Source organism: Salvelinus namaycush, chromosome 1, assembly GCF_016432855.1.
Source record: "Salvelinus namaycush isolate Seneca chromosome 1, SaNama_1.0, whole genome shotgun sequence".
Taxonomy (NCBI): Eukaryota; Metazoa; Chordata; class Actinopteri; order Salmoniformes; family Salmonidae; genus Salvelinus; species Salvelinus namaycush.
The window spans coordinates 39010046-39027095 of NC_052307.1; the positions used below are offsets into that span (position 1 = coordinate 39010046).

At 40.3% G+C, this 17050-nt stretch overlaps 1 long non-coding RNA gene across 1 annotated transcript; it reads left to right on the forward strand.

Moving 5' to 3' along the window:
* The first annotated feature begins 7005 nt into the window (after window positions 1-7005).
* LOC120055260 lies at window positions 7006-8586 on the forward strand. Its single transcript, XR_005477685.1, has 3 exons — window positions 7006-7143; window positions 7365-7412; window positions 7565-8586. It is a non-coding gene; the product is annotated as an uncharacterized LOC120055260 (long non-coding RNA).
* The last annotated feature ends 8464 nt before the right edge of the window (window positions 8587-17050 follow it).

Genomic DNA, 17050 nt, shown 5'->3' on the forward strand with positions numbered 1-17050 from the left:
CTGCTAACAATGCTGTCACTGAACAATTTGCGGATTATGTGCACATCACAGGCTCTTCAGCATCCACCTACATTATTGGTGATCAGACAATGCGTATCTAAGGCTTCCTCTTTTTATGCAAAACTATGCAACAACTCGATCACCTTCACTAGCAGTAAGGACACTAGGCACAAAACGGCATAGATTTCAGATCACAGAATGAAAGTAAGGTGAAACATGTCAATTCACTGGAAATTACTTTCTGTACAGCGTCTGTAAAGCTGAACTGTTGGAACTGTAGACAGTCTGTTGAACAAACTCCAGCCTTCTTCTGTTTAAATTGTAATTTTGTCCAGCCTCCAGATGAGGGAGCATCCTTCTTCCAGATTATGGATTGGTGAGTGATCATATCGCATTTCTAAAGCATAAACTATGTTTGTGCACACATACACACACAACCTATCCCAGCCTGGTCTCATAGACTAGACGTAATTTAGTCAATTTAAATCCGGGACACTCACATTAGTATGATATGTTATGTTTGGTATAGTTACATAAAAAAGAAGGTTACTTAATCTAAAATGAAAGGAGGGTGGATGGGTGGGTGTATAACGCCAATGTCTAGCAAACAAAGGTTGCGTGTTTTCGAATCTCATCACAGACAACTTTAGCATTTTATCTAATTAACAATTTTTCAACTACTTACTCCTTTTTAGCTACTTTGCAACTACTTAGAATATTACCTAACCCTTCCCCTAACTTTAACCCCTTTAGCTAACCCTTCCCCTAACCTTAATCCTTTAACCTAACTCCTAACCTGAACCCTAACCTAACGTAGCTAATGTTATCCAACTAGCTAACGTTAGCATTAGCCACCTAGCTAACGTTAGCCACAAAAATTGGAATTCGTAACATATCATACGTTTTGCAAATGATTGTTGTTTAAAAAAAATATGTATTCGTAACATATTGTACATTTTGCAAATTCGTAACCTATCATTTGAATTGTAATTCGTAACATATCATACGAAAAATTGGATGAAGGACATCCACAAATGAATACATACCATACAAAATGTAACGTATCGTACTAAATGGAGCATCTCAGATTTACGTACATAATACGAAGTGCTCTGACACCAGGTTGCCTATTCCTATCCCTTTAATTTGCTCACACTCATTGCATTCACATGTTGTCAAGGTCAGTTGAAAACATGGCATTTAATTCGACACAACCTAAATAAACCCAAAGGTAGTACAATGGATGCTTAACCTGTCCTGCCATTGCTTCTTCAGTGACGAGACCTTTGCAATGGATACCCAAAGGCTGCAGAAAACATACCTGAAGCTCCAGCGGTCTCTACACCCTGACAATTTCAGCCAGAAAACTATGGAATGAACAGAGGGCTGAGGTCTTGTCAGTTTCCAGAAGTAAGGCTGGGAGTACTTGGGTTGGGGTTTTGGTAATTTTCTGAGTTTTGAGGCAAGTACTAGGGTTATATAGGTTTCCATTAGGACTTTCATAAAGGCCATGATTTTGAGTAGATAAAGGTTTTGAACAAGTTAGGCAAGGGTTTTCATTTCAGACACTGAAACCTATTTTAGATCCAGTAACGGAGAAATAATCGAATCTAAATATCATATAATATTATACAATATAGTGTGGAAGCCCATTTCCACCACTATTCTTTATATATGTTTTTTTATTCAATACTGTCTTGATGTTTGGAGATACTAGTTGATATTTCGATATACAGAAATCAACATTTCGAGATGCTAACTTGAGATAGTAGATCGTACATATACGATATGTTTCTTCATTTGTAGAATTGTGGGGCAATTTCCATCCACGTTACAAAGATCAGCACAGCAGGGTCGCCAGCAAGCGTGTGGCGAGCTAGCATTTGCCTCAGCACTTTTCAATCAGACCCACTACTTTTGATTTGGTTTAAATTTAACACTCTCAATATAAATTTAACACTGGAGAATTTGCTGTGCATCCGCTTCGTTACCAGTGCCCCCTTCAACACTCATCACTGTGACATTAACACCCTGGTCAACTGGCCCTTTATTTACAAGTCCCTCATAGGCAAGTCCCCACTCTACCTCAGCTCACTCCTCAACATCTCTGACAATAGCAGTAAATATTTTCCAGTGATGAAGACTTGTCTCACAGTATTGTGGAGAATGCAACGTTGAGCACCTCTATCTCCTGAATGTTTTGGCATTCAGGTCCAAAAAGTCACATTCTGACCACTTCTACCATGGGCAAATATGTATAGGTTTCATTCAGATCCAAAGGGGTGCGATCATAAAGTAATCAAATTCAAATGGAACGACCCACATGTGAGGACCACCCTCAAAAGGAAGATGCTCCCATTCCTCCTGCTAATTGGGATACTTTTGCAAATGTTTTGTTGTCTGAGTGAGGGAGATGGTGTAAATCAAGAGGACTCGATATGTTCTGAAACATGAGATGTCGAGGATTATAATATATACCGCTTTGATGTCATACAAGAAAACCACACACCTGTGAGTCCAAATATGCACTTAACATTTCCATATGATTAAACTCATGCTATTTACGTTATCAACATTTATTATAGCTATGTTTGATGTACAGGTTCAATGATGACATGGCGTCAAACCTTGGGTTGTCCTGAACAGAATTGGCCTGTTTGTCGTATTATGAAGAAAATTAGCTGCGGAAAAACTTTTTTCTATGCACACCAAAATTACCATCTGTTTCTCTGAAGTGCCTTGTGAAAGCCTAACACTGTAAGATTTTATTTTATAGCTTAGCTTGTCATGTTGGCAATAGAATACGCTTCCAAATGATGTCCAACTGACCCAGATTACAATTTATAATGGACCGTTTTTGACTTGCGTAAACAACAACAGTAATTGTGTGATGGTGGGGATGCAGGGCTGTGTTCAAAACAAAACATGTCCTTGCTTTAGTTCCTTAATTGCACAGCTAGGAGAGCTAAACAAAGGCAACTAATAGCTGAAGGCTCTTCTCTTGGGTCATCAAAGTGCATTGAAATTGCTTTGGAACTGTGCACACTTTGGAGAGGTGTGTGGCCTTGGAGACAACAGTTAGTCCTCTTACTCAAACCCTTGTAATTGTTTGGTCTTATGTTGCACCTACCCCACATGTTGTATTATTATTATGTTACTGAATGTATCCAGAGTATTTTTCAGCTTTCTTTTTCAACAAATGCTGTGAAAAGTACAGTCAATGTAAAATGCACATAAATTCAACAGTGTAATGTTTGGATTCAGTCTTGTCAGGTGAACTGTTGTGTTCTCACGCTTACATGCTGACCAAACCGGCTCCGTGCTTCTGCGTGTTGATTTTGTCTAGCCACACCAGATGCGTTCATGACATGCAGGTTAAAATACCAGAACCAGCTATATTAATTTGGGGACAGCTCGAAACACACATGAAACATTCATGGACATTTAGCTAGCTCTAAAGTGCATTACCACCACCAGATGGACTGGAGTGTGGCCCTCGTTCATCTTTCAATCACCTAAAACCAAGTTCTATTTTAGTGCCTGGCTACGCAGACGCTCGTTGATGCGTGCTAGCAGTTTGGATGAAATGATTGAATAACAACACATCTGCCACGCTGATCCTCAACACAGGGGCCCCTCAGGTGTTTGTGCTTAGTGCCCTCCTGTACTCCATGTTCACCCACAACTGAATGGCCGTGCACGACTCCAACACCATCGTTAAGTTTCGTGACGACATGACGGTAGTAGGCCTGATCACCGATAACGATGAGACAGCCTATAGGGAGGTGGTCAGAGACCTGGCAATGTGGTGCCAGGACAACAACTTCTCCCTCAACGTCAGAAAGAAAAAGGAGCTGATTGTGTACTACAGGAAACGGAGGGCCAAGCACGCCCCTATTCACACCGACGGGACTGTAGTGAGGCTGAAAAGATTTGGCATGGGCCCTCAGATCCTCAAAAAGTTATACAGCTGCACAATTGAGAGCATCTTGACTGGCTGCATCACCGCTTGGTACGGCAACTGCTTGGCACCCGACCGCAAGGCATGATAGAGAGGAGTGCGTATGGTGCAGTACATCACTGAGAATGAGCTCCCTGCCATCCAGGACTTCTATACCAGGCAGTGTCAGAGGAAGGCCCTAAAAATGTTCAAATACTCCAGCTGCCCAAGTCATAGACTGTTCTATCTGTTACCGCACGGCAAGAAGTACCGATGCACCAAGTCTGGAAACAACAGAACCCAGAACAGCTTCTACCCCCAAGCCCTAACACTGCTAAATAGTTAGTCTGGGTAGCTATTTGGTTAACTATTTAACTAAATAGCTTCCCGGACTATCTGCATTGAACCTTTCGCACTAAAATGTTTTGACTCTTCACATAAGCTGCTGCTTCTGTTTATTATCTATCCTGTTGCCTAGTCACTTTATTTCTAGTTATATGTACATATCTACCTCAATTACCTCGTACCCTTGCACAATGGCTCAGTACTGGTACCCCGTGTATATATTAGCCAAGTTAGCATTACTCGTGTATTTATAACTTTTATTATTACATGTTATTACTTTTCAAATATCTCTATTTTCTCTCTCTCTCTGCATTATTGTAAGCATTTCACTGTATTCTGCACCTGTTATTAATGAAGAATGTGATGATTAAAATTTGATCTGATAAAAGAATATAAACTGAGTGTACAAAACATTATGAACACCTGCTCGTTCCATGACATAGACTGACCAGGTGAATCCAGGTGAGGGCTATTATCCCTTATTGATGTCACTTGTTAAATCCACTTAAAACAGTGTAGATGAAGGGGAGGAGACATGTTAAAGAGTGGGGGGTGCAATTCATACAGTTGAAGTCAGAAGTTTACATACACTTAGGTTGGAGTCATTAATACTCGTTTTTCAACCACTCCACAAATTTCTTGTTAACAAACTAGTTTTGGCAAGTCGGTTAGGACATCTACTTTGTGCATGACACAAGTAATTTTTTCAACAATTGTTTACAAACAGATTATTTCACTTACAGTGAATTATATCACAAATCCAGTGGGTTAAAAGTTTACATACACTAAGTTGAATCCCCGAGGTGACAAGGTAAAAATCTGTCGTTCTGCCCCTGAACAAGGCCGTTCCTAGGCCGTCATTGAAAATAAGGTGTTCTTAACTGACTTGCCTAGTTAAATAAATGTGTAAAAAAAAAAAAAAAAAAAAGCCAAATCGGTGTCCAAAAATACAGATTTCCGATTGTTATGAAAACTTGAAATCGGCCCTAATTAATCGGCCATTCAGATTAATCGGTCGACCTCTAATCGACATAACCTGACAGGCCGCTCAGCAAGGAAGAAGCCACTGCTCCAAAACCGCCATAAAAAAGCCAGACTACGCTTTGCAACTGCACATGGGGACAAAGATCGTACTTCTTGGAGAAATGTCCTCTGGTCTGATGAAACTGTTTGGCCATAATGACCATCGTTATGTTTAGAGGAAAAAGGGGGAAGCTTGCAAGCCGAAGAACACCATCCCAACCGTGAAGCATGGGGGTGGCAGCATTATGTTGTGGGGGTGCTTTGCTGCAGGAAGGACTGGTGCACTTCACAAAATTGATGGCATCATGAGGGAGGAAAATTATGTGGATATATTGAAGCAACATCTCAAGACATCAGTCAGGAAGTTAAAGCTTGGTCGCAAATGGGTCTTCCAAATGGACAATGACCCCAAGCATACTTCCACAGTTGTGGCAAAATGGCTTAAGGACAACAATGTCAAGGTATTGGAGTGGCCATCACAAAGCCCTGACCTCAATCCTATAGAATATATTGTGGGCAGAACTGAAAAAGCATGTATGAGCAAGGAGGCCTAAAAACCAGACTCAGTTACACCAGCTCTGTCAGGAGGAATGGGCCAAAATTTACCCAACTTATTGTGGGAAGCTTGTGGAAGGCTACCTGAAATGTTTGACCCAAGTTAAACAAACAATTTAAAGGCAATGCTACCAAATACTAATTGAGTGTATGTAAACTTCTGACTCACTGGGAATGTGATGAAAGAAATAAAAGCTGAAATAAATCATTCTCTCTACCATTATTCTGACATTTCACATTCTTAAAATAAAGTGGTGATCCTAACTGACCTAAGACAGGGAATTTTTACTAGGATTAAATGTCAGGAATTGTGAAAAACTGATTTTAAATGTATTTGGCTAAGGTGTAAACTTCCGACTTCAACTTTATCTATCTACCTACATACAAAAGTGTGTGGACACCCCTTCAAATTAGTGGATTCGGCTATTTCAGATTATTCTACCACTTGGCACTGTGCTTACGCATGCTCATGGCTGTGCATAAATTTACGCACACTGTCAAGCAAACGTTCATATGTGCACTTTGCATGGAAATTATCCCACGCGTGGTTTATGCACACATTTGTGCATATGCAAGGTTGATAAATGAGTCCCCTGGGCTCTCCAACCCTATTCCTGGAGAGCTACTGTCTATTTACTCTCCAACCCTCCTAATCTAGCGCACCTGATTCTAATAACTGGGGTTGGATGGAAAACCTGCAGAACGGTAGCTCTCCAGGAACAGGGTTGGAGAGCCCTAAAATAGACCCATTTTGAATGAATGTTTTTCACCATTTCACTTAAGTCCCTTTTCTAAAACCAATTTAATCAAATAGTATATATGTAGCCTAACCATTTTAACAGCAATATTTGTCACAACGTATTTTACATTTACCCAGCCTTGACCCCCTAAATAGCAATCAGCAGCACAAAGCCTCCATCAGTTCGTCTAGACTTTTAATTGGTTGTTTTTGTAGCATCCCAGACAGTCGTGGAGTGTTGTTCCCTTCAATGTCGGAAAATGAACAGTTTGAATCCTGTCTTTTTATGTGACTGCCTGCTATCTGTGACAACCGGTGGAATGTTGTCTTCCCTTCCATGTCATAAAACGGAAAGGTTGAATCAGTCATTGTAAGTGACTTCCTGCTTCTATTTCAGCTGGAGCTGAAGATCATGCACATAGAGGAGGGGACGGATAATGGGGCCAATCCTATGTTTCTTATGGAGTTGATGGAGATAACGAAGCACTGGATGAGGCACAGAGCAAAGAAGAAACAGACAAGATAGGTGCCTCTATGAAAGGTGTGGGTTAAAATAATAATTTTACTCAGCCTACTAATTTCACTTCATGAATATGTTGATTTGAATCTGCAGGAAGTGAGTTCAACTAAATTAATAAGTGTATTGTTTATTTTTTCCAGTAATGGCTTTGATAAGCTCACGGATGTGATTTTTGGAAATTGTACCATAATGCATTTCAATGCAAAATGTATTTCAACTGTTTTCTCCCCATTTACTTGCAGAGAAATTGAAAGACTTGACTGAACAAATAGATGCATCGCTGCACAAAGGTATGTTGCCCTCAGCCACTAAAGTGTTAGGTTTCTCTCCCTCCTACTCACTTCAGTCTTATGGTGTTAATTCAGATGCTTTCAGATGTGCTTGTGAGTCACATGGTTCAACTTTCTTTTTGCTCCACATACAGTATTTTTCTTTTCAACAGGAGAGCTTCAAGCTGCCAAAGCACTTCTCGCACAAATGAAATACTTTGCGAGCATTGAAGACAAGGTGAAGGAAAAACTTTCAGAGCTAATGTAAACTTTGTTGACTTTGTTTTGATACGTCTTGGGTCTTTTTAAAGCTGTTTTGAATGTCTTCAATACTTATAATAATACAATTAGTATTTATTTATTATGTACAGTATTTGTTAAAGTTTCAGGTATAATAATACATGTCAAATATTAATAGGTTACACGTTGACATCATTTTTGTGTGATGGATCAATTCAAAAGTCAATTATTGAGTATGTTATATTTATTTATATTATATGAAAAGCTTTTAACTCAACTATCTCCTGCGCAATAGATGTGTCCGTAAAGAATACAGTAACAACATTGGAGGGTTAAGCTGGTGTAGTAAAAGACATGCTCCGGTACTTGGTGACTAAGAAAGTATTTTTAAACCTCCCACTTTGGGAAGCGACTGTTTTCTTAAAGCTGTGCCGTGCCTTTTTCCCTATATTTCTCCCCACGTGGGCCAGCCCCTAGCAATTAGAATTTTAGCCAATGAGCTTCAGCCCCTCGCATTTGAGTGACAGCTAGCAATGAGGTTGCAGGGTGGGCCCAATGGCTCAGTGGACACCTCAGAGAGGGAGGGAGCAAGAGAGAGAGCAATGATGTGGGACCACTTTTGGATTGTGAGTGCTACTTTCAGAACTACTGACTAAAAAGTATCAGAGAATCTCTTTAAATTAAATGCATCATTTACTATGACAAAGAGACATGTAATTGTCAGTTATTTAAATACTGCACAGTCACAAAGTTTAGATATGATTATCTTGCCTATCAGTATAGCATTTGTTATTATGGCCTGTTGTTGAGTCACACGGGGTGATGCGAGTTGAGAATATACCCCTTGTAACCTGTAGCAGGAGACATACTTCCTTGAAAATACTGGAGGAAAAATAGCAGCACATACCTTTCTCTGCCTGAACCAAAAGGATGCCCTTCACATAATTAGAAAGATTATGCATTATTTATGTATGCCACATATACAGTACCAGTCAAACGTTTTGACACACCTACTCATTCAAGGGGTTTTCTTTATTTTTTACTATTTTCTACATTGTAGAATAATAGTGAAGACATCACAATTATGAAATAACACATGGAATCAAGTAGTAACCAAAATAAGTGTTAAACAAATCAAATATCTTTTATATTTGAGATTCCTCAAAGTAGCCACCCTTTGTCTTGATGACAGTTTTGTCACACTCTTGGCATTCTCTCAACCAGCTCCATGAGGTAGTCAATAATAATTTCAATAACAGGTGTGCCTTGTTAAAAGTCAATTTGTGGAATTAATGCTTTTGAGTCAATCAGTTGTGTTGTGCCATGGTAGGGGTGGTATACAGAAGATAACCTTATTTGATAAAATACCAAGTCCAAGAACAGCAAGAACAGCTCAAATAAGCAAAGAAAAAGGACAGTCCATCATGACTTTAAGACATGAAGGTCAGTATTACGGATACAAGTATCCTGTATGTGTATTTGTTTTCTTTCCTTCTGCCCTAGTCACAGGGGTCACTCATCAGTCGCCACTGAAGACACACCTGCTCCTTTTCCCTTACCCAATCACATCCCCTTTCCACATCCCGAGTCAGTTGTTTACCCAAACTCTCTATCTCTCTTTGGATTGAGCTATCTCTCTTTTGTTTTTGTGCCTACATGTCACATTTGTCCATTATCCTGTGAGTATGTATTGTTGTGGTGTATGACTGTTTGTTTGTTGGTGGGAAAAGGGGATACCAAGCCAAGTCTCCCATGGGCATACGTTACCCGTAGGAAAACATTGTCTACATACCCTAGTTAGAACTGGGTGGACCACCCACAGTATTTTATTGGTTAGTTAGCTAGCGGTTATTGAAGCAGGTAAGACTAGCTTAGGGTTTTTTGGATATTTATTATTTCTTTCCTTGGGTCCAGCTCAGTGTTTGACGGTAGATTTTAGGTTGTCTGTTGTTTTTAGTTCCCACTGTTCCTTTTCACTGTTATGATTTGCATAAGATATGTTACGGGTCTCGTTTCCATCCCCCCTAGACTGCAGGGCCAAAGGGGTTCGTAACAGTCAGTCAATCTGGAAAATGTCAAAAACTTTGAAAGTTTCTTCAAGTGTAGTGGCAAAAATCAACAAGCGCTACGATGAAACTGGCTTTCATGAGGACCGCCACAGGAAAGGAAGCCCCAGAGTTACGTCTGCTGCAGAGGATAAATTCATTAGCATTTACCAGCCTCAGAAACTGCAACCCAAATAAATGCTTCAGAGTTCAAGTAACAGACACATCACAACATCAACAGTTCAGAGGAGACTATGTAAATCAGGCCTTCATGGTTGAATTGCTGTAAAGAAACAACCACTAACGGACACCAAGAAGAAGAGATTTGCTTGGGCCAAGAAACACGAGCAATGGACATTAGACCGGTGGAAATCTGTCCTTTGGTCTGATGAGTCCAAATTTGAAATTTTTGGTTCCAAACTCCGTGTCTTTGTGAGACGCAGAGTAGGTGAACGGATGATCTCCGCATGTGTGGTTCCCACCGTGAAGAATGGAGGACAAGCTGTGCGGGTGCTTTGCTCGTGACACTGTCAGTGATTTATTTAGAATTCAAGGCACACTTAATCAGCATGGCTACCAATAATTCTGCAGCGATACGCCATCCCATCTGGTTTTGCGCTTAGTGGGACTAGCATTTGTTTTTCAATAGAACAATGAATCAACACACCTCCAGGCTGTGTAAGGGCTATATGAACAAGAAGGAGAGTGATGGAATGCTGCATCAGATGACATGACCTCCACAATCACCCGACCTCAACCCAATTGAGATGGTTTGGGAAGAGTTGGACCGCAGAGTGAAGGAAAAGCAGCCAACAAGTGCTCAACATATGTGTGAACTCCTTCAAGACTGTTGGAAAAGCATTCCAGGTGACACTGGTTGAGAGAAAGCTGTCAACAAGGCAAAGGATGGCTACTTTGAATAATCTCAAATATATTTAGATTTGTTTAACACTTTCTTTTGGTTCCATATTTGTTATTTCATAGTTTTGATTTCTTCACTATTATTCTACAATGTAGAAAATAGTAAAAATAATGAAAAACCCTTGAATGAGTAGGTGTGTCCAAACTTTTGACTGGTAATGTATATTCCATTAATATTATGTTAATCAGACATAAATAAAGATTAGCTGCATGTTCAGAAGCCCTCAGATCTCCGTGTAATTGTTAGTTAATGAAGAACTGCATGTTGAGCCAGTGAAGCCGTCGCTTAGGGACCACTCCCAGACACTTGTTTTGTATTTGTTGTTTTTTCATCTGCAGTGGATTGAAGTGTGGAAAATCAAGCTTAAATTTATTCCCTTTTGTTTATTTATGCTTTTATGGAACTCCACGTGAATACAGATCTTGTTATGTGATTTGTCAGACTAAATGGAAAATGGACTAGTTTAAGAATGGCACACAGGCACTCAAGCAACTATTAGAACCAGAACCATAAAGATATAGCGACCAATTAATTTGTGAATGTAATGACATTCAACACACAATCTGAAACCGCTATTAAGGAACACAGTTTACTTTCTCAAATCTATGTCAAACCGAAACAGCATGTAAAACGCCACAGGACTATTCTCATGAGCCCTGACTGATTCTCTGAGAATATCCTTCCCTACAGTTACAGGACTTGACTAGTTGTTTATTAAGCCTGGAACAACAATGTCGTGTTCCATTTGCCGCTGTGGAGAAGCAGTTTCCCTAATACTGTTGGATTGACCGTGAATTAAACAGTAGGGCTTAACCCACTGGAGGGAGACTCAGCAGTGGCCTATTTATTATTCATGCTGTAATCAGAAGGCATCTACGGCGCCACTATATTAATAAGAAAATGTGATCGACCAACTCTCAGGCCACTGCTGTCTCCAAGGACTCTTTGAAATGTAATTTGAAAGAAAAGGGGGGGGGGGGGTAAGGCAAAATTGACTTGGATGGGAATGCATGGTGGAATGAATTACGTGCATGTGGCTTTAGATTAAGAAAGGTAGGCTTAGCTAGTGGCAGTGAGTGGGAAAGGAAATGGAGCAAAAATATCAAATGTTTTCCTGCTGCTTCATGGCACCTGGACTTAGTGGAAAGGGAAAACATTTGGCGACTGTTTGCTTGTCTATCTAATCGGTTCCTTGGTTCTAGTCGGTTCCTTGGTTCTGCTACTGGCAAGCTCAGGGTTATAACTGAAAGTGATAAAACAAAACAAAAATGGATGGTCCTTGTAAGTTTCTCACAGAAATGACAGAAACCAAAGGTGAAACAGCCAATTATCAGCCTGGACACACAAATACAGATTCTGCCAGTGTGGCTCACTGATATTGGAAATGGTGGCAGAACAAGGAATGTAAAATTATCATATTCACTCATATAACTCTAGCTGACACTGCTGCTCCTTTTGGGGACCAGTATTTGGTGAGTACAGTGGGTAAGTACAGTAGGTACAAAAGAACCCTATGATTGAGGTCTGGACCAATGGAGAATGAATTTGGTCCTTTGACTTAAGTGTGAATTTAGCTGTGTGGTTGGTTCCTCACAGAACACCACCAGTCTTATTATCAGGTAATAGTCTATCTTCATCAGTCTCTGATTTAACAGCTGGGATATCTGTTACCGTAGCTACACAGCATGTTTGTGTTTTTTTTTAACATTTTGTGTGTGTTTTCATATTGGGTTTGATATACAATGTGATCTCGTAATGAACAGTGTCCTGACGAGAAGGAAAATCTTTCTATGCCAGGCAAATTTGTGCATCATCAGCTCATTGTTATAGATGCATCCAAATTAATGTCACTAGAAAACAGCTTAAATAAAAGCAAATGCAGCTACTTTGCTGTTATTCTGGCTGCAGAGGTTGACTTGACTTTGTAAGCCATAGTTGGCTAGCCAGCTAGCAATGGATAAGAACGTTGCCTGACAGCATGGCAACCAAATTAAAAATAACGAACCACTGGGTTGCGCCCATAGATGTAGAACAGAAAGAATGAACAACTGGGTCACGTCTTTGGCAATGGACTATCAATCAGGTTTGGTGGGAGGATGGAAAAGTTTGAATTTACTTTAAAAAATTCAAAAATCAATGAAAACATGTCATTTCTACCGGTGAATGTGTACTCGGGCAAGGGACCCGGCTCCACCTCATCCCACTGCGTTGTCCATTGTTTCTAAGGTAATGTACAGAAAGTTGGCTTTTATCCCTTACATAATCTGCCACTGTTAAAGGTTCCATGCTGCCTCCAACCTATTATCATACCACTTTCTGTTATTTTCTTGAATATGGCACTACATGGCTTCCCTCACTGTTATGTTCTTCTCATGAATATGGCATTACTTCTTACTGAGTGCATATATGTCTTAGTTATTCCACCCATCCCGGCTCTAGCCATGAGGCCCTGGACCCCAACACAGTGTTAGGCCAAAGAAGTGAACTCCTGCCAGCACTAGACTGGACTCAAGCTGTAGTGCATCTGTTCTGTTGACCCTGACCTTGTTGTTGTTTACAAAGAAACATTTTGAACATATTTTGAGCTATTGATACTCTATGCCACTTTACCTCTAATGTGGAACATTAAACACAGATAGGAAGTTGTGGCAGTGGGATGATAGGATCATTGCATAAGATTAATAAGTGGTTTGTCAGTGCATAATTTGTACTACCAGTGCCATCAAAATGGTGCCCTGTAGGCATAGGAAGCTTGTAAACATTGACATGCAGTGATATATGATATGCGATCTGAATCTTTAGATACAACTCATGTTCACCGTTTGTTGTGGGGTTGTTTTTACAATTACAGTATTTAAAAAAAACATTTTTTTTACATGACCACAGGCGTTCTATTGCATTCTCTATTGTATCTGGCTGCAGTTATGTTTTTTACTTTGTGTAAACAAAAAAAAACACTGTCCGGGTCTGTTTTCAACGTGAAGGGGACCTGGCTCACAGGTTGACGTTTATTGTAATGAATTTTAATGCTAGATGAGCCAGCTGCAAAGTCAAAATTGGCTTTATCGTAAAAAGTCATGAAAGAAAAATTGGCATTTTGGTCTTAAATGAAAGTTTTCTTTTCAACAAGCAAATCTTTATTTTTTATGTAAATGGGATGTTATAGAAGGGTCCAGCCACCGTTTTAATGATTTCACTTGTTTTTGAGAAACAAAAATCACCACCTCATCGTTGTGTAGTATGAGGGTCCTGAAATAACATGAACCAAGGCTCCAAAAACACCCAAATACATCCTGTTAGAAACTACAAAGCTCTCAGTGTAGTGATACAGGTCTTTAGATGTTCTACACGTGAAATGTGTCATTCCGAACTTTATCCGCAATGTTATAATTTATTTTGTTGTGACTCGAGCTGTTGCCCCTATCCTGCTGTTCCATTATCTTGTAGACTGAGGATCTCAAGTCTTGAGGGTGCGCAGCTGAACACTGTATGCTGGAAACACTGTTTGACATTTTTGACCTAAACATAACCAATATTCGTTAATTATAAATACCAAACTTGTTTTTGTGTGAATTCCACGACGCGGTTAGCTTTTAACAGTTAGAACTGGTATTTTTGTCCCGGAATCCCGCTTAACAGACAGGTTGAAGCCTGCTTGACAGAGTCGCTAAACTGATAGCCGATATCTGACAAAATTAGTCCCAGATGAGTTTTGCAATGGAGCCCTCATTGTCTGGAGAAATAAATGAACGTTTCCAGTGCTGTAGAAGCTGTATCTACTACGCTTTGTTTCGGGACAAACCGGATCACTCAGAGTTCCAATGTGGCGGCAGTTTGCTTGCCGAGGATTATAGACTTGAGGTAGCTTCCTTGATCACGCAGGTCGCCAGCCTACGTAAGAAACAGGAAAATGCAGAGTGGAATGTTTACCTTTTCTATGCCGGTGGCTGGACGGCGGTCGCACTTGTTGGATCTGCCTTGTCGTTATCCATCTGGCCAGTGTTGCCCGGAGCTCCCCCATCTGATAGCAGAGTCGAAGGAGCACAGCAAGAGGAGCAAGGCCGTCAACGTTGGTCGCATGTCATGAGCCGGGGAAGCCGAAGGCAGCGGCCTTCCACAAAGCACTCTACACTCACAATGAGAGGCCCGGAGATTTTGGGCATCTCCATGGTAAGAAATATGACCGTTCCCGGTGCAAAAACAATGTCCTATCCCAGAGTTTGATTAAATTACATTACTAAGCTGCTCCCGAATGTACTACTTCAGGACATGGACTACAATAGAATCGATTTCTATGTGAGTTTTAATGACATTACGAAAGGCAGCTCAGAACAGTTGAAACTGGATTTTAAAGAGCTGATTTACTCTCTGATCGACTCTAATAAAAGACCCATTATATGTGCCCTCTATGAATCGTGGAATTGAATGCTTTAGCAGGATTCTGTCTTCACAATTGGCTATGTGATTATTGTAGATCAATGGGTGAAACCTTTATTGACAATTGTGATACCTTTTGGAAACAAAACATATTTTATAAGTAGGATGGGATCCACCCAAATAATTTGGGTTCATGGATCCTTTCACAACATTATAAAGCTGCGTTCAGACAAGGACTTGTCAATGACCCAAGCCAGCTCCGTTAATCCCTACCATTGTGACGGTGAGTTGTCGTAATGCTTCAGCAAATGTACATGATACCAGGGGCTTTGGTAGACACATGTAAGTAACCCAATTATATGTCCCTATAACTGCCCTGAATGCCTCTGCTGATCCTACAGCTATTGTATGCAGTAGTCATGTGCCTATGAACCAGATTTATGCTGTTAGCACTGAGGCAGTGTGCCCTAGTAGGAAGTCCACTGTGTGCAGCGCACCCTGCACTAACACAAATAACATTAGCATATCTACTTCTGCTAAGCTTCCCAGTAAAACAATGAAAACAAGTAAGCATCCCAGAAGGAAAGTGCTCAAAATAGCCCACGTTAACATATGTAGCTTAATCAATAATTTGCTAATAGTCAGAATATGAATGGCATCTGTTATCTCTGAAACTCACTTAGATAATAGCTTTGATACAGTGGTAGAAATACAAGGTTTTAAATGACTGAAAAGCCAATGGTGGAGGTGTTGCTGTTTATATTCAGAACCACATTTCTATAAAGCTTAGAGAGGATCTCATGTTAAATACTGTTGAAGTAATATGGCTACAGGTTCATCTGCCTCACCTAAAGCCTGTTCTTATGGGAAGCTGCAATAGACCACCAAGTGCTAACAGTCAGTATCTGGATAGCATGTGTGAAATGTTTGATAATGTATGTGAGATCAACAGAGGTATATTTTCTGGGTGATTTCAATATTGACTGGCTTTCATCAAGCTGCCTACTCAAGAAAAAGTTTAACTGTAACCAGTGCCTGCAACCTGGCTCAGGTTATCAGTCAACCTACCAGGGTAGTTACAAACAGCACAGGAATGAAATCATCATAATGTATTGATCACATCTTTATTAATGCTGCAGAAGCTTGCTTGAAAGCAGTATCCAGATCCATCATATGTAGTGATCACAATATAGTAGCCATATCTAGGAAAACCAAAGTCCCAAAGACTGGGCCTAATATAGTGTATAAGAGGTCATACAATAAGTTTGTAGTGATTCCTATGTTGTTGATGTAAAGAATATTTGTTGGTCCGTGGTATGTAATGAGGAGCAAACAGATGCTGCACTTTTATGAAATTGCTTATTCCATTTACTAATAAGCATGCACCCATTAATAAAATGACTGTAAAAATGATTCAATCCCTGTGGATTTATGTGGAATTAAAAAATTGTATGGCTGAGAGGGATGAGGCAAAAGGGAAAGTCTGGCTGCACAACCGATGGAAGCTTCTCCAACATAATCCAGGTAAAGTCAGGAATTCCCCAGGGCAGCTGTCTAGGCCCCTTACTTTTTTTCAATCTTTACTAACGACATGCCACGGGCTTTGAGTAAAGCCAGTGTGTCTGTTTGCGGATTACTCAACACTATACAGTGGTTCGTCCTTTAAAAGTTGCAGCGTACTGCGGCGCAGCTTGCATGGTGCTGCAGAATTCTATGGCACGTTATTTAAGTGTGAACCACTGGTATTATTAATGCTAGTTAGTGCTAGTTTGACCACCAGAGGGCATATTTGTGAAGCATTTGATAGCCTTCAATGGTGACTGTACTAGAGAATGCAGGCACATGGGAGACCAGGGTTCAATTCCCCGACGGAGGAAGGAGTAGGCTGTCCTTGAAAATAAGAATTTGGGTTTCCGTTAGGATGGAACGTAAAATATGGAGCTGTACAACGTGATAGTCGGGAGTAAAGTACTGGGTTATTTAGCTAAAGAATCCCCGTGTCGTGCGGACACGCAGGAGACCGGGGTTCAATTCCCCGATGAGGAAGAAGGAGTAGGCTGTCCTTGTAAATAAGA